At 39.8% G+C, this 27,671-nt stretch overlaps 1 protein-coding gene across 2 annotated transcripts in view; it reads left to right on the top strand.

The window, feature by feature from the left end:
- Positions 1-431: 431 nt before the first annotated feature.
- The window catches only part of LOC140063981 (tetraspanin-4-like), a 67,279-nt gene continuing 40,039 nt past the window's right edge, over positions 432-27,671 (top strand). Inside the window, exon 1 of one of the 2 annotated variants that reach the window (XM_072110332.1) lies at positions 432-732. The gene's annotated coding sequence lies outside the window, so the exon portion shown is untranslated. Of the gene's footprint in view, positions 733-790; positions 813-27,671 lie in introns of those variants that run through there. The other variant, XM_072110333.1, reaches the window with a different exon arrangement.

The raw sequence follows: 27,671 nt of genomic DNA, 5'->3' as shown, positions 1-27,671 counted from the left end.
TTAGCATTAGTATAAGATCCTCTCTGTTAACCTCTTTTAGATATAAAATGTGATACTATATTTTTTTTGGGGATTTCCTTTTGTTATTCCCTTAAATTCTCCAAGTTAAACCAGATGTCAACAAACAATACAAATTCAGAATTCCATATTTTCTTTTAAATGTTTGAATACACATTTCAGGACAGTGTCTGCACCACATTGGTCTGAATGGCACCCAAAACCTTAAAAAAAACCCTTCAAAATGTGTAAAAGGCAAACGTCTGGGGACATTTCACATGTGTGCAATCCAAGTATGGAGAAAAGGTTGTTATTGCTAAACACAAATTCCTTCAGTGTGTGAAGTGGAAAAAGTTTTGGAAAACTTCTTGCCAGTATTAAAAATAGCCTCTCACACACATATTGTCTGAATTAGCCAGCACCCCTTGTGCTGCTCACATAGGAGTGCATACCCCCTCCCATTTCCTCCTGTAAGACCCTCACCTAACATCTCCCAATCACAAGACTAGTCCCAGCCCCTCTTTAGCTGTGCCCCTGTCTGTGCAGCCAGACACTGCTGAGCTGACAAGGGGGAACTACAGACACCGAGAGCTTTACAACTGAAAGGGGATTACTATATAGTTCATGGTGCAGTGGAGAAACACAGAAGAGCAAGAATAACATCCTATCTCTAAAGTCCAGCCATCTACTAGAGCTTTGTCAGACTCCTTGTGTCTCTATCACATCTATACAGAGGTAAGCGACATCCTTTGTGAGCTGCAGAACTATATGAGCAAGTGAGGGCTCCTCTATAAGTTGTACCAGACTTCTTTATGGTGAGTCTCTTCTGCATTGGTATGAAAGGCAGCTGGTAGGTATCTGCATAGAATAGAGGCAATAGCAATGTACCCAGAGCCCAGTGCCTTAACCCACAGAACTTACACTTACACCATAAGCTGAAATGCCACAGATATACTTAGGAATTTCTCTTGTTTCATAGTTTTATTTTTGCTAATTTCTTTCAGGCTTATGTTATATCACTTCCCATGTTTATAAACTGTAACTGTATATTTAATTGCTATTGTTCTTCATGTCTTATACACTTTTGGAGTAGCTTCAGCTAAGTAGTCAATTACTTTGTTAGCAATTTAGTTACCAGCAGTTACCACATGTACAGATGATATCGCTGTGATAGGAAGGCCTCATGATATAACATTTGTGTATAACCCCCTCTTACCTCCACTTGTAGGTGGCTTTACACAATTCTGGAGCAAATGATGATTGTCAGGTGGAATAAGCCATACATTAGCTACTGTTTTAATGGCCAATATGGAATACAATGTGTATGGCTGCATCGGTTTAATGATCACTTACTGAACGGTTATTCGACCACTTATCCAATGTGTATGACCAACTTAAGAAATTCAATTCAAAGAATTTCCTTATCAGAAAAGTACAGTGTAATTGTTTGTTGTTGTGGATGTCTCAGGGGATTCATAATGTACTAGTATCACCTAGTACCAGAAGGGGGTTCTAACTCAATCATATGGACTCCCTCATCTTATCTCTATCCTTTCACCCCTTTTCATGTGTGGGCACTAAATGCAGCAATTCTGCTAATAGTTAATGCCTGGTGCAAAACTGCAGCAACTCTACTGTTTTGTGTGGCATTGCTGTTATGGACAAATCTTACTTGTAGGTAAGGGACTGGCTTGTCTTTTACTTGCTGTCATTAAATGTACTGACATTCGGTAGGGATAAACATGCCAGCGTTAGTAGAAAAGTGTTTGAAATGCACCATGTTTTGGCCGCAGCTACACAGACCCTTATAGCCATAAATTTTGAAGTTGACAAAACTTTAAGTGAGTTATTTGATATAAGCACCTCATGTCTCCGGCTTTTGTTGAAAGTTTAATAGTGTATGGAGAACTGGTGGAACTGCATTGGATGAGTGATAAATCCCAGATTAATTATAGTAATAATTCTTTATTTATATAGCACACACAGATTACGAAGCGCTGCACAGAGCTTGTCAAATCGGTCCCTGTCCCTAATGGGGCTCACAATCTTATCGGAGGAAACCCACGCAAACACGGAGAGAACAAACTCTTCGCATGTGTTGACCAGTTTTTGGCATTCTTATGATGGTATTAGAATATAATTCTGTATACTGCTATGGATTTTTACATTTGGAAATGAAAGTTTGACAGAAGTTAAAATTGTTTTTTAATTGACATTAAACTGGACCATCTACTTTTGGCAAGTGGGTAAGCTGGCAAGTGGGTATTGAGCAGTTAAGTGTGATGTTTATTTGCGTGTTTGCTAAGAAAAGCTGTGTTTTCTGGATGTATAGTGTGAGGAAACCTAAAGTGATTGTTGCTTACTACAAGGAATTATTAGTTTCTACTAATTCATGTTTAGAGCTGCAGATGAATTCTATTGAAGTTTGGGTATTCATTGTTAGTTTGTAAGTTACCCAAAGATTGATGTGTGTGTGGGGGGGGGGGGGGGGAGCAGGAAGGGGTGTGTGGCTTGGAGCATATACAGATGTAACCAACTACCATGTATATGTCTGACAATATACCCACAAATAGACATCTTCAATGACTCAGTTCTTTATGTCATGATAAGACATGTAGAAAGTGGTTGTCCAAACTAAGATTTGGTCCTCCAATAACATTCTTTTTTATGGATAGTCTTTTTAAGGTTTTGAAATTTTTATCTGCATATGCTATTATTCTGAGAACCATGGTTCAGCTACCCGTAGAGTGGTCATGTAGGGACTAATCCACTTGTCCTGTACATACAAATCAGACTGATTAACTGATCCATGGGGATCCCTGTGGATAGGTTGCAAATCGTGTGGTGGGAAGCTCAGTGTATACCATTGTGTATGCAATGTTACATTATTCATTGCTTTTGTTGGAGAAAGAACTGATGTTTTATCTATATCGAACGTCACTTTTTTGGTGTGGGTACAGTTGATTTTAAAAGAAAACCTGAGCAGCTTGTAAACTAATAAACTGTCACATGGTGCATAGAAATATAGTTATGGAGGAGGATAATAATTACTACCCCATGCACCTACTCTCTAAAATTGGTTTGCTCTCTAAGTCTTATTTATCAAGCTCTGTTAATATATACATTCTATAGTGTAGATTTTAGTTCTAGAGACAGTGTTCACTGTGATGGACTACGAGGTCTCTGTGGTTCCAGGTTATTAAATGTTAGGAATTTTGGGACAATCACAGAAAAGTGTAAAAACTTACCGTACTACTGTAGTTGCAGGTAATGTACAGACTTTACTGTACCTCAAAATGAAACAATTTTATATAATATGTAATATTATATATTATATGCTATGATTGCTGGCTTTTTTTGTGCTGCAATGATTTCAAGAGGTTTCTTCAAAGTTGTATGAACAAATCGCAGTAGACAGCTCCAATGCAGCTTTGAAAAGGTACATGGGAAAGCTACAGATGTGTATACAAGTGACACACATGTATGTCAGGGTCACATTCTCTGAAAAGTTAGATTAGACAAAAATAGAGGAAATTCTTTTAACATGCTAAATTACTGGTTGAGCTATGAACATGGAAAGCAGTCCGTGGTTGCCTGGACAACCAGCCATCCATCAATGTGACCTGTGATACCTTCAGTGAAGTGTCAGGTATTATTGCAGTAGTAGTCCTTAGAGATGGACATGAAGCCATTGACTATCCATATGGGAGCAACAGGAATGTAGTCAGCACAGTGGTATAACTTGTAGCTACTGGGCCCCAATGCAACATCAGTACCAGGCACCATGGCTACAATCTGTCTTACACAGTACTGGTTTCCTCCTATACACCTTATGGGCTCCCTTAGGCTCTGGGATCCTGTTAGAAAAACACCCACTGTATCTGATTAGGTTATGTTCTGGAGTTTCTGGTTGTAATTTATATTAGGTGAAAGTTTTTGGTGAAAATTTAGATGTGGTTTGCAATGTCTTTTCTTCTCCAAAAGGCAAGGTCTGTAATAAAGTCCCCACCAACAGTGTATCGTTTATATATCTGGTATGTGGTGACTTGGTAGAGGGAATTTATGGCTTCCCTCAACACAAGACCTTTAACATAACATAAGGGATTTTCTGGTCCCCAATATTAGATCAGAGGATCTGCCACCTATACCTCCCACTGATCACTGTTCCCATTGTGGGAAGAAGCTCAGTAATACAAATCTATGTCCATCCCAAGTGCACCACTCAATGCCCTGTGTAGTGGCAGTTGCTGCAGCTCCGCTACTATTCAAGTGCAAATCCATTCTAATCCCTCATCTCATCATATTGAGTTTTGCCTATGTTTTTATTTATGTCACCTCATTCCTATTCTGTTTCAGTTTTAAGGAGAGATTCAAGTTTCTCTTATTTTCAGTATCTTCTCTTCATCACTTTATTTCTCAGATTTAAGCCTTTCAGAAATAGTTATAATTCTGCCTGGGGATTGACAATTCAGCCATACAATAAATAAGTAGATGTGTTGGTTTCATGGCAGTGTTACTGAAACATGAGATTGTAACAGTTGGTAACAAATCATGATTAAGAACAATTTTTTTTGTTTGAAACACGTTGGGCTTGATTGTCACTATGGATTTTGCAATAATAAAGAAACAGTTGTCTTCAGTTCTGCTGGACCTTGGAATATTTTTGTTGATTGCACTACCCGTGCCTTACTTGATGCTACAATTTATGGTTTAAGGTGAGCTGGATTTTTTTTTACAACAATTCATGTCACCCTTTAACATGGAATATATGAAGCTAATCGTTGAGTTGGCAGGATTTTGGCAGCATTTTTTAGAGAATGTCAGAGGGTCAGGGTGCATCAGATTTTGGAAGTCACACACTACTTGGAAAGCCTAAGCTAGCATTTCCTCTACAAACCTTTCGGCACAGTTAAAACTGTGTGAGCAAACTGTTAAGAGGAAGGTGTTCCCACCCTGGGGTTTTCCCTGCAGGACAAAAATCATAAAGTATTGTGTTTAATCTTTACTCTTTAACCCAGAGGTAATAAGCTGAAAAGCCATTTAGTATAATAGTGTTCTGTGGCACTGGGCATATGGCTCTAATCTGTGAGTTTAACATTTGAGAAATGTAGCAACTAGCAACCTTCAAAAAAGGTTGTCAGACAGGACACTCCTTCCATTTTGTATCCGATTAAAAAAAGACACATGGATCGGATTGGACCGGGCACAGATGCCTATGGCACGGGTGCCAGAGGTGACACTCAGAGCCATTTCTGTGGGCACTCAGGCCATCACCCCAGGACAGAGTTCACCAAACAGGACAAAATCCACAGATTCTTCCTGCAGTCCAAGGCAACTTAAGAAATGCTCCCCTCAGTGCTATTTTAAAGAGACACTTCATTGACTGTTTGGAACTTCAGGAAAAATGAGAAGGTTTTGACAGAAGAACTTTGAAGGTCCTCCTGCTGGACCCATAATTCTTCCTGTACAAAGACCCTGGCAAGAAGCTACAATTATAGTCTGGATTTGCCCTCTTTCTTTCAACTGTATTGGTGGCCTCAGGGGGCTAATACAATTGTAAGATGTAGAAGAACTGGTAGCAATAAGTTACTGCTAAAATGCCATGTTGGCATTTTGGTTGTTGTTTGGGCACTCGGTCTCTAAAAGGTTCACCATCACTGCTTTAGGCTATCATCAAAAGATTTCTCACGTGGACAGTATTTGAGCCACAATCCATACACCCCTTTCTAGTTGTGTGGTATTACTGGTCATAAAGGGTTTTGTGACAAGTCAAAATGAGAGCAGTTACCCTAAGCAGGATCATATGTGCAGCATATGTTTTCCATCAGACTGAGGGATCCCAAGCACATCTGCCATGCACCATGTCTCAGGTCTGTGTTGTGTATGTGCCATTAATGGAAGGTTTTCCCCCTGACCCCTCCATATCCTGGGTCTACTTAGTCATCACTAAAGTACTTTAAATACCAAGTGAAGATAAAAGATCCATGATTCAACAACATAAACCAATACTACAGCCAAGGGTAATATGTGGGCAGGTCACAGCAAACTTTTACTCAGAAAAAAACATTCACATATTTGATGTGGTCACTTTGAGGTTACTGGTGAACTTCATAACCATATCCCTTTTTGTATGTGAATATATAATGATATGTAGCTGCAAACTAACATAACTTTTCTACACCATGCACATGAAAATATGTTTTTCCCAAAACAGCCCTGTTCTTGTCCATTGCTCTGTGTGTATTTATGTGTCAGCTTTATTAAAGGAAGTCTAACATTAAAATCAACCATGATAATCCTGGGATACTTACTCATAGATTCAGGCACCATGTCTGTGCAAATGCTTTTTTTTTTTACCAATTTTACTGCATTTGGAATTTTTTTCCCATGGCATGCTATCACAGCCGCAAATCTGTTGGGGTTGGTATTTACCATCTTAACACATCTGGAGGCTGGATTTCTGCTGATTCTTTGTTTTAGCAGAGATTTTGCTCAGTCACTTTGGTTGTAGCAATTTTATGAAAAGCAATTTTCAAGTCAGACTCTCAGTGGGATTTCAGTCTCGACTGTGACTAGGCCATTTAACACATGGATATGCTGTGATATAAACCATGGTAGTGTAGGCTGTAAATTCAGGTTGTTGTCCTGCTGCAAGGTGAACCTGTGCCCCATATTGTATTTAGCTTCATCCATCTTACCATCAACTCTGACCAGTTCTTGCTGAATCGAAGCATTTGTGAAGTGCACAGAATATGATGACACTATATAAATAAAGATTATTATTCCAACAGCACGATGCTGCCACCACTATGCTTCGTGGTGGGGATCTTGTGGAGAAGTGTAGTGTTGGCTTTTGTCCACTCTGGAATTTAGGAAAATCCCACTGGCATTCCAACTTGATTCCTGCTGAGACCCTTAGAAAACAGAAATTGGGTGACTCTTGTTTGCTGGCCACCACATACATTCCATCCTTTTCCTGTTCTTTATCGGCCTATTAAGTTTGGTGACCCTTGGGAAAGTACTTTTCTGTTTTTCTTAAATTGCTGGCTTGTGTAATGAAGAATCCTGGTGAAACTTTCTGGGGAAGGAAATAGGGTTAAAACCATTAAAGGGAATTTATTACCTGTGTTTCAGGACACAACTTTGGTGTTTCCGACTAGTTGTCGGCATCCACAATGTAATAGATTAATGTGGCGCACACAAATTCACGTATCTGGTGCATGACAGTACTATATGTGCGCCAAAAAAATTAAATTATTATTTTTGGTGCACATTGATAATAAATGAGGCATAAGTCCCAGATTGTCATGTGTACTTCACAATCAAGTCAGTAAGCCATATTCAATTCCCTCCATTGTCAACAGTATCCAAGGCTAGTGGACTTCCCAATCTCAACCCTTTTTATGTCGGTGCTTGTCTTCAGTCTGGTCCACTGAAATCCATAAAAGTTAGCATGATAGCTAGGCCAGTCACTTTATTATGTCTGGTCCAGCCTTTAAGATTTGGGCTTCCTACATAATGTCGTTATATACTTTTTGTCCAATAGACCATTGTTTGCAGCTCGTATGTCATCTGTGTGTAATGTCTGTTCTGCTGATTCTTTGTGCTTCTAATCCATTATATGTACATTCTGTTTATTCATATTTTCACTTCCTTTTTACACTGCACAGTTTTGTGATATCTGCATGAATTCTGTGACACATCAACATCAACAAGTTATATGTTGATTTTGTCTTAGATTTATTGCGAAACCTACAGTGGAAATTGTCGACATATCTTGACCAAGCCTTGGGCTTAAAAAAAGCCATGCACATGTGTAACCAAAGAGTGTCTCTTCATGTAATTGCACCGTCTGCATGGGCAATGTAGCAGCCAAACCTGCTGCATCACTGAAATGTATGAACTGTGATTAGGAAGAAAGAAAGAGTTCTTCTTATGGAGAATTTGCCAATTATCTATTAGATAGCTAGTAGCATGCTTTAAATTCTCCATATGGAAAGTTATCTTTGTAAATTTTGACTAATTTTCTTGAAGAAATTAATAATTGCTGTCTCACACACAGGCATGAATTTGTTTCATGCCTTGCCTCTTGTACATGATGTTCCATACATAATATTAAGAATTTGTAAAATGACAATAGTAATTTTGAGAAAATTGTTGACGTACCGTGTTAGCCAGGAAAGATAAAAAATCTGATAAATAAATACTGTATATACTGGCGTATAAGACTACTTTTTAACCCCTTAAAATAATGGCTACAGTGGGGGGTCGTCTTATACGCCGGATATACGGGGGCCGCACTGTGTGAGGTGTTTTTTTTCCCCGTCAGCACGTAGAGAGCCGCTTCCTGGGACCGCCACGCATGCGCGGCAGTCCGCCTCTCACAGTCATTAGAAGAGGCTTAGTACGCGCTGACGGGGCGGAGCGCTGTATGCTAATGCAGCCGCCCTGTCACAGCGGTCGGCGTCACAGAGCTGGGGGTCACAGGCGGCACTTACAGAAACATGTCGGATCTTCATTAATATCACAGCTTACAGTTATGATCACCAGGCACTTGCTCTCTTGTTTGTTTTGCAAAGTTTTAAGCAGACTTTTTTTCATTTGGGAGAGGGGTAGTCTTATACAGTGAGTATATACCAAATTCTATATTTTTAAGGCAGAAGTTGGGGGTCGTCTTATACGCCCAGTCGTCTTATACGCCGGCATATACGGTACTTTTGTGTCAAATCTACAAAAGTGCTTAAGGAATGATACATTTATTGGCTAACCAGAAAAATTATATTTGGTGCAAGCTTTCAGGGCACACAGGCCCCTTCTTCAGGCATGGATACAAATGAAGCACTGAGAGAAAAACACAATGGGGCAGATTTACTTACCCGGCCCATTCGCGATCCAGCGGCGCGTTCTCTGCACAGGATTCGGGTCCGGCCGGGATTTATGAAGGTAGTTCCTCCGCCGTCCACCAGGTGGCGCCGAGCTGGACCAAGTGAAGGTAAGCGCGAGTCCAGCGACAGATTTTCGGTTTTTAAATGCGGCGGTTTTTCCGAATACGTCGGGTTTTCGTTCGGCCACGCCCCCCGATTTCCGTTGCGCGCATGGCGGCGCCGATGCACGACAATCCGATCGCGTGCGCCAAAATCCCGGGGCAATTCAGGTACAAACAGCGCAAATCGGAAATATTCGGGTAACACGTCGGGAAAACGCGAATCAGGCCCTTAGTAAATGACCCCCAACATTTGAGGGATGTTACAACAAGATAATTAGTACATATGGTGAGACTCAATTAAGATAAGCTGGGGCAATAAAAGTGGAGGTTATGTTACACAGAGAAGGGTGATGGGGGGCTAGGATGGTAGGGGTCTGGAGTTAGTCTCTTGTGGGGATTGAAGTGAGTCCATGTAATGAGCCATAAATCCAGGTGCAATATTGAGCCCTTGTGTCAGTGACTGGAAGGTCATCATCAGTTTGAACTCCCAGGTTTTCCTTTCTCTGTTGTCCTTAAAGTCACCTTTCATCCCCTCACTTATGGTGTGTCTGTGAGAGTTCATCCTGCTCTGAAGTTTTTGTTGAGTCTCCCCAATGTATATATTATTTTTGTGCACAGTATCATGTACATTGAAGGATCTACAGGAGAATGTGCCCGGGATTTTATACTCCTGTTGTGTGTTAGGGATGTGGACTGTGCTTGATGATAGAACATGGGCACAAGTCTTGCATCTTTGGTTATGGCAGGGAAAAGTGCCTGTCTGTGTAGGTTGTGAGAGGGCACTTCTTAACAGGAGATTCCTCATATTTGGTGGCTGTTTGTAGGCAAGGAGGGGTAGGTCCAGGAATATGTCCTTTAGCTTGTTGTCCTTATGAAGAATGGCTTGGAGATCTGCTGCAATATTCTTCAAAATCTTCATTTGTGGGTTGTACATGACCACCAGGGGTACTCTGCACTTGTCCTCTTTCTGTTGGTATTCCAGCAGGCGGCTCCTTGGGATGCTTGTAGCTCTGTGGATCTGTCTATCTATAACCAGGGGGTGATATCCCTGTTATAAAAATGTTCTTCTTAGTGATAGAAGGTGTTGTTCTCTATCCTCACTCTCTGAGCAGATCCGGATGTATCTCAGAGCTTGGCTGTAGACAATAGATTTCTTGATATATTTTGGATGAAAACTGTTCCACATCAGGTACGCTGGACGACCTGTAGGTTTTTGATAAATTGTAGTTTGTATGCTGTTGTCCTTAATGTATATGGTTGTGTCCACGAAATTTACCTTAGATTTTGAGTAGTCCAGGGAGAGTTTTATGGTAGGATGGAATTTGTTATAACTTTTGTGGAAAGACGACAGTTCATCCTCAGATCCTGACCAGATAACAAGCAGGTCATCAATATAGCGGAAGTATGCTAGAGGTTTAGTGGCGCAGGTTGTAAGAAACTCCTCCTCTAGTTTTGCCATGAAGAGGTTGGCATACTGTGGTGACATTCTGCTTCCCATGGCACTTCCCATACATTGCAGGTAAATATCCTCACCAAAGGAGAAATAATTGTGATGCAGTACAAACCTGATGAGCTGTAGGACAGGTTCTGTGGCCATGTTGTTCTTCTGCAGAAAGTATTTACAGGCAGCTATACCATCTTCATGTGGGATGTTGGAATAAAGGGATGCAACATCCATAGTTGCCAATACCTTCAGTTAGGGTTCCAACACCAAAAATGATTGGTCTCCCTGGATTGCCATCTTTATGTATTTTTGGGAGCATGTAGAATGTACCTATTCTGGGAGTGTTTGGTATTAAGTCCAGTAGAGAGTCAGACATTGGGTCAAAGCCATTAATGATCTAAGTAAGTTCTCTTGTATATATATATTTTTTAATGACAATAAAATCTACTTTACATATTGTCCCTTTGTGAAGATATTTTCCCAAAAATGTTGTCATGTTGTCCATTAGAAATGAGATTGTTGTCCTTTGATACAACCAAGGACAAGTACAATAGGACTGGAGTTATTGCACAGATAAACATACAGTTTTTGCATGTGAAATGGCCAGGAGTTACTGCATGCTGCACTGGTAACAATAGGGAGAAAACTAGCTTCAAAGAATCCAAACAATGAATATTCAGAACAGCATCTTAAACAGATGATAAAAATGCTCTCATTTTGGTTTACACTGTAAATAGTACTGTAGGAAACATGACCCCCCCCCCTCAAAGGATACATTATGTTTAATTACCATTCTGTGTCACTGAAAGAAGTAGAAATACATCTATTTGATATATATATATATATATATATATATATATATATATATATATACTGTACCCCTCTCTATTAGATACTGTAAATAGTACTGTAATAGATACTGTAAATAGTAATGTAGGAAACATGACCCCCCCTCAAAGGATACAGTATGTTTAATTACCATTCTGTGTCACTGTAAGAAGTAGAAATACATCTATTTGATATATATATATATATATATATATATATATATATATATGTATATATATACTGTGCCCCTCTCTATTAGATATATATACTGTGCACCCTGTATTAGATGTATATACTGTGCCCCCAGTATCTAGGTAGCGCCAGCACACTGGCCCCAGTATTTAGGTACCCCTGGAACACTGGCCCCCAGTATATATGTAGCCACACCACAATGGACCCCAGTATATAGCGAGCTCCAGCACACTGGCCCCCAGTATATAGGTAGCACAAACACACTGCCCCCAGTATAGAGGCATCCCCAGCACTCTGGCCCCAAGTTTATAGATAGTCACAGCACGCTGGCCCCCAGTATTTAGATAGTCACAGTACACTGGCCCCCAGTATATAAATAGTCACAGCACATTGGCCCCCATTATATAGATAATGTGCACACATGGGAAATGGGGAATAAAAGGAGCCACAGGGAGCACCTGAAGGTGAGTACTTAGTTTATTTCTTTGTTTACTGGGGGCAGTGGGCTGTCTGGCACCCTTGTTTCTTCCACTGGCTGGTACTCGGGGCAATCGCCCCCACCCCTCCTGGTGGATGAAGTGGGCCTAGTCTGGCAGGGCTCAATAGCGCAGGTCTGGCCATTGCTGCCAGGGTAGGGGGGGTAGTCATATCCAAGGACAAGGTGCATTTTTTAAAACAACATCCAGTTGAAGAAAGGCATGTTTATGGCAGATAATTTTAAATAAATGTGATTGCCCACATGGGAATTAAGGCATTTACCTGTTGTGGAACATCAAGTATTCCCTGTTAGAAAGGCTTTTACCTAAATCAGAGCTGGCTGCCACACGGCTAAGTGACGAGGGCTCGAGTTGAAAATGTTAAACTGACATCTGGAATATACATGAATCAATCCACGTTTTCAGTTTTTATTGCACTCACGTGCGGCCAGCGGCGTGTCCTTTGGCCAGTCTGTATGGAGCCGTCTGAACGTCAGGCTGCGTGCATTGTGTCTCATTCACCTAAGAGCTCTGCAGATTTCCTGCTGCCTGGTTGCCCCTGGGATCTCACTATTAGAGGTGTTCGGTGAGGCCTGTCCAGGACCCCACCACATCCCACTTAATTTTTTATTACTGAGCTTTCAGCAAGTGCACGCACCCCAGACATTACACTGTTCACAAATGCAATTAAGGGAGAAACTGAGAATTTGACAGAAGAAAAAAAACAAATGACCCATATGGTCTGTAATTTTTCCTATACAGTTTAACCCCTCACCAGCAGCTGGTAATGAGGCCTGAATGTTGTTTGCATGTGAACAACGCCTGGTTGAGAAGAAGAATGTAAAATGAAAGGGTGGACCTTGTAAGTACAAATTCATCTTTTGGGTAAAGTATTAGTTACCAACCTAAACTTGAAAAATAATTTAAAATGCAATTAAAAGAGAACTAGATAACAGCATGTTTCCTTTTTTCTAATCTGATTTTATTATCTGATTGTACACTTTAATCTTCTATTTTCTGTCCATGATTATGGGGAGTTTCATTTTGCCGGAGCTCTCATCACAGCATTTAGTGACAGGTTTTACCCTAAACAGCAATATTCTAGAGCAGACTCACTGATATACCTGAGCTATTGTCAGAAGTGCTGAAATGAGGGTGTATTCTAAAGAGATGTTATCATATATCATATTTAATGATGGTGTTTTCTATAGAGGTGTTATCATATATAGTATTACTGTCTGTAATGTAAAAGAACTGGCTGCTGCATAGAAAATCCACTACAGAAATATCAAGTGTCAGTATTTTATTAAGCCTATTGGCCTGAGTGAAAATTTGTGAAATCGATTATTAAAAATGTATTTCACATAAAATATTTGTTTAAAAAAAGCTACTACAAGGTTACTTCATAGGAGATACAATAAAACTCAAAGAATATGAATATACTCAAAAAGACTAGGTCATATTCCATTAGGAATAGGAAATTCCATCAATGGGAAGAACGACATGATGTCTCAGGAGAAATATGTGAGTTAAAGAGAACCTTTCATGCCAATTTCAGACCCCAAACCAACTACAGGTTTGTAGGGACCTGTGGTTTAGGGCCCAAAACATCCTGAATGTTATCTTTCCATGGGCTCAATTGAAAAAAAAAACCAATAATTTATACTCACCATCTTCGGACATATGAAGATCCTGGGATTGGTACCTCCTCTTGTGTTTCTTTAGTGAAGCCGGAAAACTCTTAGAGCGATTTGGGACACCAAACGTTTGTCCACAAGGAACTGTAGTTGGTTTAGTTTCCCAAATCACCCTGCTAGATTCCCTTTAAAGGGAAGGTTTAACTAGAAAATTACTCTTTTTTAAGTTTTTATGCTAAACAAATTTTTTAGGACTTTTAATGACTAATAATTTTTCCAGGTCAGGAACTATATAAATAGTACTATATCCTCCAAATTTAACTGTTCAGTAGGCCTTATAATAGATTGATACTTGTTATTTCTGTAGGAGTTTCGATACAGCAATTACCTAATTAACAATATAAGTATTACACTGGAAAATAGCAACTCTATGGAAAAACACCATCATTGTCTCTACTGACGGCTTACTTATATCTCATATCCGTACACCCCATTTGTAAAATACTCTCCGTAGGGCTCAGTGATTCAGATTCCGAGTATTGCTGGATATGTGCATGAGGAGGCTGAAATGTTATCACTATAAGCGCGACGACATGGTAGCCACCATAATTATGGACAGAAAATAAAATTTAAGAAAAACTATCGGAAAATAGCAGCATAGAAAAAATTATCGGAAAATAGCAGCATAGAAAAAATTATACAAAAACAACAGAAAAATAACTCCTCTTTAAATGTTATTATGTATTACTTTACAGAGGAAGAATAAGAGCATGCAAACATTGGGTCACTGGTTTCAGTGGAAGGCTTTTTCAAAACAAGCAGTGTCTCAATGCTCTTCTATTAAAGCCAATGCAATTTTAGGACTTTACTTTTAATCCTTCCCTGTAGCAGAAAGTTGTAAATAGATTTGTTTCCGCGAGCAATCTCTCATCTTGACAGATTGTCATAACTGTCATAAGTGGGTTTAGTTTTTGTATATGCCTGGCATATGTATATATTGGGTATGGAGTATGAAGATTTGTTATGTAAGTAGAGTATTAAGATTTGGTTGTGATGTTTGATGTTTTTTTATAGAAGCTTATAAAATCTGTCACAAGTAAGCTCCACTAAAAAAATTTATAATACACTTATAAATATGTTTCAAATTTGGTCATTGTGTTCATATTGACAAACCACCGTTTGGCTCCATCATTCAGTGACATCACCTGTCAGTTCTCTGGATTGTACTGATTTGACAACAATAATGAGATGCTATTGGGGGTCTCATGTTTACTAAATTGCCAAACAGGACACCTTGGGTAGGTTCAAAAGGGTCATGTCTGGTTTATTATTATATATGTGGTTCTTGTTATGATATTTGAGAAACAAAATGGCAAAAAGAAAATAGTTATGGGTTAACCCTCCAATCCACATGAAAAGTATGAAGTTTAGTTTACTGTGATGCAGTATACATTCTTTGAAGGTAACACTAAGAAGCAGAAGTTCAAAAATCAGAGTTGGCTCTCAGCCTTATAAGACACTAAATGGTTTACTTAAGGGTTTCAAAAGGGGGGGGGGGGTTCCAGCAATTGTCCATGTTAAAAGCTATCTCTTTATTTATAACATTTAAAAACATAAAGTGCACTTTAACCAAAGTTCTTGTTGCTTCAAAGCATGTATGCAGGTCTCCTGCCTCGAAATACACTTTACACTTCACACCATATTGTACCTAGGCTTAAGTGTAGAGAGGGTCTAGAGAGCTTTCTATCAAATGAGACACATCTTCAAGTAAAATGGAACAGTGGAGTTTTAAAATGCCAGACGGTGTAATATAGCATAGACTGTTTCATTGCAAGTGTGAATGAGCCTAAACAGTGCAATAAAGAATTTAAAGCAGGGGTCCTACCATACAAGTAATGGTCCTTTAGCCAGAACAGAAGGATTCAGCCCTCTCCCAACATGTGCCTTGCAGCAGAGATTCTTTCCAATCCTCTGGCATTTAATCCCGAAGAACTAACATCTGGGTTGCATTAAGTTGGGCTGTTTTGGCTGCTCGCTTCACTCTTTTCTAATAATATGACTAAGAAAGCCCTGCAGTGCTCTAACAATTGAAGGAAAACAGTGCCGTAGCTTAAAATAGGGAAAAGAGGTTTAATAGCATCATGTTGGATGATGCTGATCTCATGAAACAAGGATTTTGCTCGGTGGAATTCATAAAAATATAAAGAAAAACAGGAAGTATTAAAAAAAACTTTTGAGGATTTAAGAGGCCACCTGCCAACAACCACCCCACCCCCTTTCATTGCAGTTCCACACAAAAGCAGGGGGGGATATATGAGAATACTAAAGAATAGTCCATAGAGTAGGCTGTGTGAATATATCTAAAATCATAGTGAGGCTTGATGTAGTAAATCCTGTAATCACACAGCTTTAGGATCTATTCATCTCTATTATTCAGTAGGTTTATTCTCACAGGCACTATAGGTCCTAGAAAAGCCTCAGTTGCACAGAGAGTTTTTCTTGGACTGGACACAGTTGTGTGGAACCATCCTTAGATTTAACCCAAAATGTGCCTTGCTGTCTGATGTAAATGAGTCAGTTAGGTGACCCCTCTCAGCCAATCAGCGAGAGGAAATTATGGGCTGTAGTCTTTCTCCTAGGCCAGTGATGGCGAACCTTTTAGAGATCGAGTGCCCAAAATGAGACCCAAAACACACTAGCTTTTCTCAAAGTGCCAACCCGGCAATTTAGGCAGTAATAAACTTATTGCTACCAGAATCTTTGAGCTCCAATCCGACCCTGTCCACTCCTCCTCACTCTTCAGACAGGACCTTAAAATAGCAGGGCACTACTTGGACTGCCTGAGACTGCAGGAAGGTGTCTCTGTGCCTAGGAGACAGCTTGTGTGCCCACCGAGAGGTCTCTGAGTGCCATCTCTGGCACCAGTTGCCATAAGTTCGCCACCACTGTCCTAGGCTGTTATGGATGATATTTTCATACATCAAAAGGACAATCGAGTCAAAGCAAAAAATTCCCATCTGCTCCAGGATGGTATTCAATTTGTCTTTCCCGTGATGTTTTCTTGCTGTTTCTCACTCTAGCCTGTCCTCCATCCTGTCTTTGGTGCTATGCATTATATAGTTATTATATAGTTAAAGGAAATGTACCAGTAGATATCCTTTTTATTATCCATTAACTCTCCTGAGTAGATCCCAGCAGCATGGTAAGAACTGTAACTGTATGTGTTAGGAACTGTGCCGTTTACTTTATTCAAATATAGTTGAAGGGCTTTGGGGGCATCACCAGAGCCCCTCTGGGGTGTCTGGCTATTAAATGACCCCCAAAGCATTTCTCCCTCTTCTGTGCAGGTAGACAGTGGGAAGGCGGGAAATCAAGGGAGCAGGGAAGTGTGGGAGAAGGGCTCACAGGGGGTGGGGTGCAATAACCAGAGTGTTTGGAGCTTGGATGGGCTTTGGTGACACCACCATAGTCCTTCCACCTAATGTAAATAAAGTTAAAGTTTGTTTTCTAAGTAGAGGAGCACAGATAGTTCTAAACATACTGCTGGGATCTATCCAGTGGGATAATGGTTAATAGAGTGGAAGTATACTGTTAGATTTCTTTTAAGTCTATGAAGATCTATACTTATGTTGTCTATGAAAAAGTATATAAGAGTATTCTAAGGACAATCTACTTAAAATACCCATGATGCTTCTTGAACACAACTCACGGCTGTGTTTTCATTTTACATAGTAATAAAACAATGTAATAGACTGTCAAAATAAACAGTATTTTGGTAAAGTCTTAATAATGAAATAAAAAAGTCAGACAAGGCACTGCTATAAAACCCACCCAGCCAGATTTATTGGTTGCAAGTAAATACTAAATAAAGAAGACTTGTTTTACTGTATCTCCTGCGTTGAGAAGATTAATCTGGAATCATATATATATCAAGAAGTCAGTAATACTGAAAAAAACCCTTTACAATGGAAACTCTTGACACAACAAACAAAAGGGAATTCATGGGGTTGAAGCAACTAAATAGCAATTATGATGAATTTATGTGTAATCCTCAAGGAATTTGAGCAAAATCCACATGTTACAAAATAGTGATGTAAATAGTGATTGTATGTTATATGAAAAGGGTTACATGTAAGAGTGAGTGAGTGAGTGGAAATGGTTTTTGTCTTTCCAGGCTGTCTCTGACAGAGTGCCAGCATAGATAGCATCACTGCTAGACACCCCTCCCTGCTCACAGGGTTAGCTCCAGGCAGCTGACAAGGGCATAGGATAGGGAAATTTGCACAGCACAGGAAGTGTTGCTCAGGCATGGGAAGTGACTGCAGTCCGTCATGTCACAATGCCATTGTTCCACCATCATATTTGCTTGTAGTTGTCAGCAGTTGTACAGTTTATTTTTGCCTCTGGTTTAGTGGTGGGAAATCTGGCTCTTTATAGTGAGCTGGATCATTGGGCTCCACGCACTATAAAGAGTTGGCTCTTCTGGCTCCTGAACGCTTCCCTATGTTATTTTTCAAGGAATCATTTTCAGACAGCTGCCACCTATCCCCACTCCATTTTTAACCCCAAATTTCCAGGTTAAAGTGGGTATAGTCACATAATAGGGGTTGAGCTAAGTGAGCCATTTCCTCTCAGGGGGGAGCTGACTCCTCTTGTTCACCTGAAAAAAACTGCTCTGGTACTTGTTTCAGTTGATGCTCATCTAATATGAACATGTTTAGATGGAGCATCTGTTCCATGGTCTCTTTACACAATCCGCTTCCAGGATTGAGTGAAAATGTACCTTATATACTCGAGTATAAGACGACCTTATGGGTAAACTTATTGACTTATATACTGTAATTGTGTAGTTACACACATAGGGGGGGATTTATCATATGTTGGCAATCCTGCACCGGTGTATGATGAAGGCCACACCCCCTTGCCGTGGGGGAAAGAGACATAGGCCTTTAGATGTATTCATCTGGCTGCCACACCGCCAGGCAGAACTATGCCAGGTCAGGTGGTATAGCCACAAAATAATTGCGCACTGCTCCTACGCCATAAACTGCACCCCATACATTTAAGTGAGCAGATTTCCAGTAACATAGGGGATCTAAAAATACAGTAAAAAAAATAAACCCACTAAAATTTTAAATCATCTCTCAAACAAGAATGCAAATAAAACATAAACATGTTAGTTATGGCTGCGTCCCAAATCAAAATGGTTATTCCCAGTGAACTCCATAACAGTAAAACATGCGCAAATGTCCAAACCAACAATATTATTCTATTTTGCAGCATGTTAATAAATAGACGTCAATAGGTTTTAGAGTCCTTAAAATGGGGATCTGGGTGGGGGTCACCGTGATGGTTTTTACCTATTATCGGTAGATATGTTGTAAATGGATATGCTGTAAATGTCTGACATGGAGCTTAGCAGACTGAATTTCTATTTTTCTTGTGTAATACTTTTAGTCATGGGAGGGTTCAGTTATTTTAGTAAATGAGTAATCCTAAATAGTAGTTTAATGTCAGTGGTAAACTTGTCTTTCCTTTTGCATTGTATTCATTGTTCTATAGTCCGAACAACATTGGATTGGCAGCCGTGTGTGTAAATTTCTAGATGACGCATGCTTCCACACTTACTTCTTTCCTTCCTTATTGTCATTTGTTTTTTATTCTCTAGCGGATTCCAGGGACTCTGTTTCATATAGTTTTACATTGTTCAGTAATAAGGAATTTACCCCAAGTTAAAGTTAGTATAGAGGACACTTGCTGGCTATGCAGTAAAAATTAAAAACACTACTGCTGTAAGCATAAAATAATTCAAAGCCTTGAACAGATCCCTACATTTCTTTTGAACCCAAGTGTCGAAATGTATGCAGACCACAGACTAAACTTTTATCTTTACCCAAGACCAAAACACTGATTTAAACAAACTACACCAAATAATTACATCTCAGAGCAGACCAAAAGAGCGGCTAAAAGAAATCCCCATGATTTTCTATATGCTCATGCCCATAGTCGGTGCATGCACCATGCTCGCTCTGGGTGGACCGTCTGCGTATGCCGTAAGTTATAGAGAAGGTCCTATTCTTGTCCATCTCTGCAGCAAAGGCAGTAACTTTCTATTGCTAAAGTTTAATGAGCTGCAAAAAAGGAATCACCTGTTTGGGCCCGCAAAGAGCAGTGAATGCCATTGGAAATGGCAGAGCAAGGAAGTGATTGTCTCTGACATTCTCCGCTGCCCATTTATAATGAAAAAATAAACTAGGCAAGACCTTTAACCTTCTCTTTCCCAGCTGAGCCAACACATCTATGCACTGGAGAATGTTTGTGTAAGGCTAATTCCACACTAACCTGTCCTTGCCTGGCTTTAGCCTGGGTGAGCACACGGCAGGGTGCTGGAGAGGAGGAGAGAAAAGTTCTGCTCACCCCTCCCCTCTCCATAGCAATGCACGGTGTCTGGATGTATGTATGGGGAAAGGTAGAGTAAGCTCTATCTCTTCCTTCTGCATGGTATGGTAAAATGGCAGCGTTGCGCTGTCGGGCGCCATAGGGGATATCCGGCCACAAACGGCCCCGCAACGGTAGTCTGAATGGGGCCTATGTCTAAAATTTCTGGCACAAATCTCCTTTTTTCCTTTAAAATGGTCCATATCATATAATTCCGAGACCATATTATGTAAGGGAAGCCAACACTTCAGGTTACTTACCTATTAGTTTAGTGATGCTCATCCTACTATTTTCAAAGATGTTCTGCAGCATCTGAAAGGTATATAAAAGTCACCTCCAAGTTTGCAACCTAGAGTTACATACCCAGCTGGTATTTTTACATAACTAAATAGTGCGATAGCATCTTGTTATTTCAATAAAATGTACATTGTCCATATATACTGTAACATATTGTACTTATTCAGTCTAGCAAACTCTGTAATAAACTGTATAAGTGTCTATGTATAAGAAGCATACCAGGTTTTATTATCTGGTTTCATAGGATTTAGAGTAACAGTTCTGTCAGTTTCTCCAAGTAACATCATGTTGGGAAGAGGAAAAGGGAGTGCCGCAAAAAGCAATATTTATAGATATGGCTGAAACAGGATGCAGAGGGTCTGGCAGCAATGACCTCAGTCGTAACCAGCTACATGTCTAGGAGTTTAATATTAGGTCTAACCTCACAATGTTTACTTGACTTACAAAGTAGCTCCTATCCTTAGAGTATATAGAGAAAGACGAGAGAAGAAATTGAAACTATTTGATATTTACCATTTTACTCCATCTGCATCCCAGTCTGCTTCTGAGTTTCCCAGTATTCTTTATTATTTAGTTTCTGTATATATATGATATGGTTACTTCCAGGTACTGGGGAATAATCGGATGCATTAGAGATTAAAGGGGTTTCCAAGCATCTAATATTAATGATATATTTGATTGACCTTTTTTTAGGATATATTCTGATATCAGCTTTCTTGACTGTTATCAGCGCAGTAGGCTACGGCACTGTGAAGTAGCAATGCCAGAGGACTGCATCTTCAAGTAGATGGGAATGGGAGCTTTAGTAAACGAAGATGATAATGACACAGTGGATGGAGCCTTCCGCTTCCGGCCACATTTACGCCCATTTACGGATTGGGGCGAATAATCGCAAGTGCTAGTAATAAGCTACCGCCACTTGACGTGGCGCAGAGGCCCTGATTAATATGCCCTCATACATTTCAATGATTCATGGAGAATATGGAGAAAAGCATTTTCACATCATGCAGGTCACCAAAGTCTTAAAATTAAGATATTTTTATTCCATCTAGTCACATACAAGCATAAAAGTTTGTATATATAATATCCAACAGCTTAAAAGGCCAAGACCATATTACCCAACCCAAGTGCTGGCGTCACACATTCAGATTTAAATACTCTATGTATAATGAACGAAATTTCATTTCAAAGACTCTTTTTGTGTAAGTAACAATATACAATATTCTAAAATTCCCACCGGAAAAGAACACCAATGGGCAGCTACTTCCAGACCCTTTAGCCAATCATATTTCTTTATTCCTTTAGATTGTTTCACATCAATGCTGTGTTCTTAAAGAGTTGCATAATGTCATATAGGCTGTGAACTGATAGATTGTTACAGCCAATTACACATTTATCAAAACTAACCTTAATATATTGACATCTAGGAAAGATGTTTATCATTATTATTGAATTTTGACTGATGGGAAGACCATGATGAGTCAGCACAACACTGTACGGTACAGTGAATATGCTGTATACAATGCTTCACTTCCTCAAGTGACCCTGACATGTCCTCTTCTGAATAAGAACGCTGGCTCAGCATTCAAAATAATCATTATTGATACTGGGTCCAAAGTTAGCAAAGTTTTAATCTGCTTTCTTCCGCTTCTAAATTTTTCAGAACGTGCAAAACTGTTCAGCAGCTGACTGTAAGCACTAAATTAAGAGTGATAAGGATCAGATGCCATTAAGACTGTTCCTCATTTAGTTCATGCTGTGCAGTTTTGTTTTCAAAAGAACAATACCAAAAGTGATTTTGTAGGAAAACAGAGATGTCTCTGGCCCACATAAACATACAGTACCTAGTTACCCAATAGGATCTTTGCAGTACCAAGCAATGCAACCCTATCATTATTAAAGGAGTATTCCCACAAAGACAAATTTTACTTTTTTACTTGTCATCAAACAAGTCCTTCTTTAAGATCTCTGTACAGTTTGCTGTCTAGACATCTTTAGCCCCTCACTTTTTTGTCATACTTGTCACTATAGGGTATTCAGTTTATTTTGCAGTTATTGAGCTTTTAAAGGACTTACGAAATGGAATAGTTGCTGAGAATTTTATATAACTTTTTCATAGACCAGTGATACAGTTTACCTGGAAGTGAATGTAGCTCATCTCTGGAAGATGTACAATCTCTTTTATGAGATTGATCAGCACATTTTACCTTAATGCATCCAATATGAAAATGTACAGGTTCAAACACTGCAGCTGACAGAACCTTTACTCATGATATAGGATGAATATAGAGTAACCGGAGACGTTGGCTGAGATTCACAATGAAAATGCCTCCAGCAATGTTTACACCAGAGAAATGTCTCAGTGAATTTTGCTGCATAGGAAAGAAGGATGAGGCAATGTTTGCTGTTATATATTTAACATGCAGTGCCACCCTTCCTATTGCCATGTTATACTTAAATGGCATTTCCTCTGCATTATTACTCAAAGAGGAATTTTCTCCACCATCTCCAACTCTTTGCATGCCTTAATGGGTGGTGCTGCACTGAGTATGACATAGTTAGATTTTTCTAGCTTCAATAACTTCCAAGCAGTCATTTTCATTAGTGCCTGATGCAGACAACCTTGGACTGCCCAGCTGATTTCACAGTTTTCTTGGATGGGGATAGAGAAAAAACTCCAATTGTGCTGGAATCTTTGGAGCAGCACCTATTTAAGGAGGAGTTGAAGGGGTATTTCATCAAACACAATTTAAGCCTGTTTAGTCTCGCTTTGTACAGTGGGGGAGAGGTCTTTAGTTTTTATTGTAGGTAAAATTCAACTGTGAGGCAAAATATAATGTAAAAAATTCAGGAGATCACATTGTATGATTTTTAAATAATTACTTAGCATTTTATTGAATGAAATACGGTAAGTATTTGATCCCCTACCAACGGGCTAGAATTCTGGCTCTCTCAGTGCTGTTAGTTTCTAATTAAAAAGCTCCTAGTACTCTGCACTCATTACCTATAATTTGTACTTCTTTGAACGTGTTTCCTGTATGAAAGACACCTATATAAACAATCAATGAATCACACTCCAACCTCCCAATCAAGGGCAAGACCAATGAGCTATCTAAAGTCACCAGGGAAAAATTTGTAGACCTGCAGCTTTGTAAGAAGACAACAACTGTTGGCACAATTATTAGAAAATGAAGAAGAAACACTAGATGACTGCAAATCATCATCGGTCTGGGGCTCCATGCAAGATTGCACCTCATGGGGAAAGGATGATTTCCAGAAAGGTCACGAATCAGCCCCTAACTACACAGGAGGACCTGGTCAATGACCTGAAGCCAGCTGGGAACACAGTCTCAAAAATTACCATTAGTAACATACTACGCTATCATGGATTAAAATCATGCAGGGCTTCCAAGGTCCCTGTGCTCATGCCAGCACATGTCCAGGACCATTTGTAGTTCCCCACTTACCATTTGGATGATCCAGAGGAAGCATGGGACAAGGTATTGTGGTCAGATGAGAGCAAAATAGAACTTTTTGGTATCAACTCCACTTGTTCATTTTCGAGGAAGAAGGATGATTACAATCCTAAAAACACCATGTTAAATCTGAAGCATCATACCTTGAAGGTGGTTTTCTGCAAAGGGGACAGGATGACAGCACCACATTGAAGAGAGGATGGATGGGGCATGTATTGAAAGATATTGTACAAAAAACTTCTTCAGTAAGGGCATTGAAGATAGGTTATGGTTAGGTCTTTCAGTATTACAATCGCCTCTGAGTTATGGTGATACTTCCGATGGAATGGAGTTGCCAGGGTCTTTTTGAAGCTCAGTTTTAGAAAGATTAAGCCTAAGGTAAAGATAGGACATGATGTTAGAGACAGCAGGGAGACAATCCTTGGTGTTCTGCAGTAAGGCTGAGTTTAAGTTACATGTAGAAAAATATAGTTGGGTATCATAGGGGGGATTTATCAATGCTTCTATGCTAGTTTTGGCATAGAAGCATTTATATAGTTGTAAATTTTTGCACACTGCAAGAATTTGGGGTTATACTTGTAACTACACCACCTCCATGCCTGTGGGCGTGGGAGGGGAGTAGAGGGACGCAGCCGCCTTTAGAGTGGGTGGACACGGGACTTTTCTGCCCCGTTTCTGTGTACTTTTTAAAAACCTAAGAACGAAAAGCTACGGACGTACCACACGAACAATACATCAAGAGATCTAAGTCTCTTTACGTATAAAGCGGAACATGGGGAGGCATGGGCGCTTTCACTCCTGCCCGTGTCACATGGGTAAATGTCCCCCCATAAGTGTAAAGATGGTACTGAAAACCTAATCTGCTAATGGTTTGTCCAATGCGGACAGTATAGAGGAAGAGATAAGAGGACCTAAGACTAAGCCCTTACGTCAGAGAGAAAGGAAGCAAGCCAAAAGAGTGCAGTGTCCTTCAGAGCAACAGAGCAAAGTATCCTAAGGAGCAGCTGCTGTCCACAGTGTCAAATGCTGCAAAGAGATCCAGAAAATTCTTCTCACCCAGAAGGTTCTTCTTACCCAGTTAGGGTTACAGTTAAGGTTGGTAGTGAAATCCTCCATTCTTTGGAGGTGCAAGATCTCTTTAAAGAGGTCAGTGATGGAGGAGACCCCAGGGGATTAATGAATGTGCAGGAATTGAAATTAAGGCAGTTATCGAGCTGCGGTGTTGATTGAGTGGGGGAGTAGAGAAAGTAGTAAAGCAGCGGGGTCATTAGCAAGGTCATGGCTAGTCAAGGGCCTGATTAGTCTGATGACCTTTTCCCAGAATAGTTGGAGGCGGGGACAAGCCCACTAAATATGGAGCATGGTACCAGCCGACTGTCTACACCACCACCTACACGAAGGATTGTTCCATAATTGAACGCATAGGTGGATCCAGAAATTTTAATTCATAAATAGGTGTCAAATTCTGCATGCAAGAAAGGGAAGCATGCATGTAGGGACCGGATTATCTGAGAGTGAAGTGCCACACTTATTGCCACAGACTTTTTTATAGTTACCTTGTGATTACTAAAATATACAAACGTTGTTAAGACGTCGATGATGGGAGGCAGAGAGATGTCAGGGTTATTGACATATAGAATGATATTGTCTGCAAAGGCTGAGCATTTAAAGCAGCTGTCCCCTATCTGGATACCAGTGATATTTGGATTCCCATGGATGGCTTTTACGAGATGCTCAATCACTAAAGCATAGAGCAGAGAAGATAGTGGGCACTCCTGCCTGGTCTTCTTAAAAGGGGAGGAAAGAGCCATTAATGCTAATTTGGGTTTAATGTGAGCCTTCCCTTCATTTGGGAGTACTGTTATATGTGCCAGAAGGAAGGAGGGAAGGGGGTCAGGTCAGTTATCACATTAAAAGTATTGAGAATACTTGGGATCACGTCTTTACTGACTTCTCTGATGAGAGTAGGCTCAAAATGAGCACATGCGACAGATATGAGTCTGGAGATGCAATTGAGAATGTTCTGTTGCCAGATACATCCTCCTGCATGAGTGGTTTGGCAGTGGGTCAGTAATGGTATGAGGAGGTATTGCTTTGGAGGTCAGCACAGCCCTCCATGTGCTAGCCAATGGTACCCTAAACTGCTATTAGTTACCGGAATGAGATCCTCATATCCAAATATCCTCAAACCAATCAGAACTCCACTTTAATTTTCCCACAGCAGTTTATAAAATGAAAGTTCAGTACATCTGGAACAGCTTTAATCTCAGATAGTTTTGATAAATGAGGATCATTGTGAGACCATATGCCGGTGCAGTTGGGCTTGATTCCTCTATGATTGACAATGACAATGCTAGGCCTCACGTGGCTGTAGTGTCAGAATGATTGTATAGACCGGCCTGCCCATTTCCCAGACCTGAATCCAATCAAGCACATCTGGAACTTCATGTCTCATTGCAATGACATTAATTTTGATTTTCACTGATTTCATTTTTATGTGTTAATGTTCTCAACACAATCTACTTTGTAATAAATAAAGAATTGCTGTTAAAATATTTCATTCATTAATATTATAAAGTAAAAACAGATATACCAAATGTAGTAACAAACCCATCCTAACAACAGTATTGAATATTCTGCTTGGTTTATCAATGTGTCGCCTCCCTCCTTGATTCTCAATGGGAAGGTAAAAATTGATTGAAATTTCTACCTATACATGGTTGCTAAGCAACAGGATATATTAAAGGGTGATTTAGAATCTTCCATAGTGCTCTTCAGTGATACACTAGAAAGGTTAAAGATTCCACTCTGACAATCTATTGGTGGCACTTGACAAGGGATCTATATTGGATTGCTAGAACTTTGTAGTAGTAACAATTTGAAATATAGATGATAAAATGGGCTAACCATCCCTTCTTTTCATCAACAAGGGTGTTCAACACACCTATCAGTCATTGATGACAAATGGTAGCAGAATACCAGTATCAAACTAATTAAATGAAATACATTTAAATCTTTCACTTTCTATTTGGAAATCCAGAAAGTGTTGTTTCTAAATGTTTGGATAAATACATAGATGGCCATACATATAACTTGTTCACAGAGAGCCCACAGCCTTCTTTCAATATTATCCTGGCTAAGCAGTAATTGCTTGCAGTTAATTATACTTACATATTTTGCAGTGGATACTGCCAATTTAATTGGAAATATTTAGGAAGGTCTTAGTTCTCTGCAACATGTAGTAATTAATCTTATGGATTCCTACGCCATACTGTGGTCACTGTGAATGTTTATACAGATGCGGAGCCCTCGCAGCTCCATTGAACTATGGACATAAGACTAAGAAATGTACTAAACGTCACCTAGCAACCAGATAATGAGATGTAAAGGAAATTCCAAGTAGAAGTGATTTACTGTATTTAGAGTAATGTGCAAAATTGTACCGTCTGAGGTTTTCTACCAATGTGTAACAGTTACAATGTTTCCCCTAAAATAGAACATCCCTCGAAAATAAGACCTGGCACAATTTTGTTCAAGCTTACAAATATAAGGCCTCCCCTGAAAATAAGACCTAGTGGCTGTCATTGCTATAGCTACTACGAGTGTTTTGCTGCAAATGCGATACAAGCAGCTGCCCTGACCAGAAGGGGCCATTGAAGAAAGTACTAAATAATAAGAGATTGGGGCCAATGATTCAAATAGAAATGTAACCACAAGAAATTCAGCCTGAAATTCAGAGTTTGGAGAGTTAGAAGGATGTTAGAGTAGATGTTAGAGTAGAGACCTAGTGCATCTTTAGGAGCAAAAATTAATATAAGACACTGGGGCACATTTACTTACCCGTCCATGTCGCAATCCCTGATCCGGAATGTCCAACGATCATGCATTGCGCCGCGATTC

This window comes from Engystomops pustulosus, chromosome 6 (genome assembly GCF_040894005.1).
Source record: "Engystomops pustulosus chromosome 6, aEngPut4.maternal, whole genome shotgun sequence".
NCBI classification, from domain to species: Eukaryota; Metazoa; Chordata; class Amphibia; order Anura; family Leptodactylidae; genus Engystomops; species Engystomops pustulosus.
This window is presented reverse-complemented; position numbering and strand designations above follow the sequence as displayed.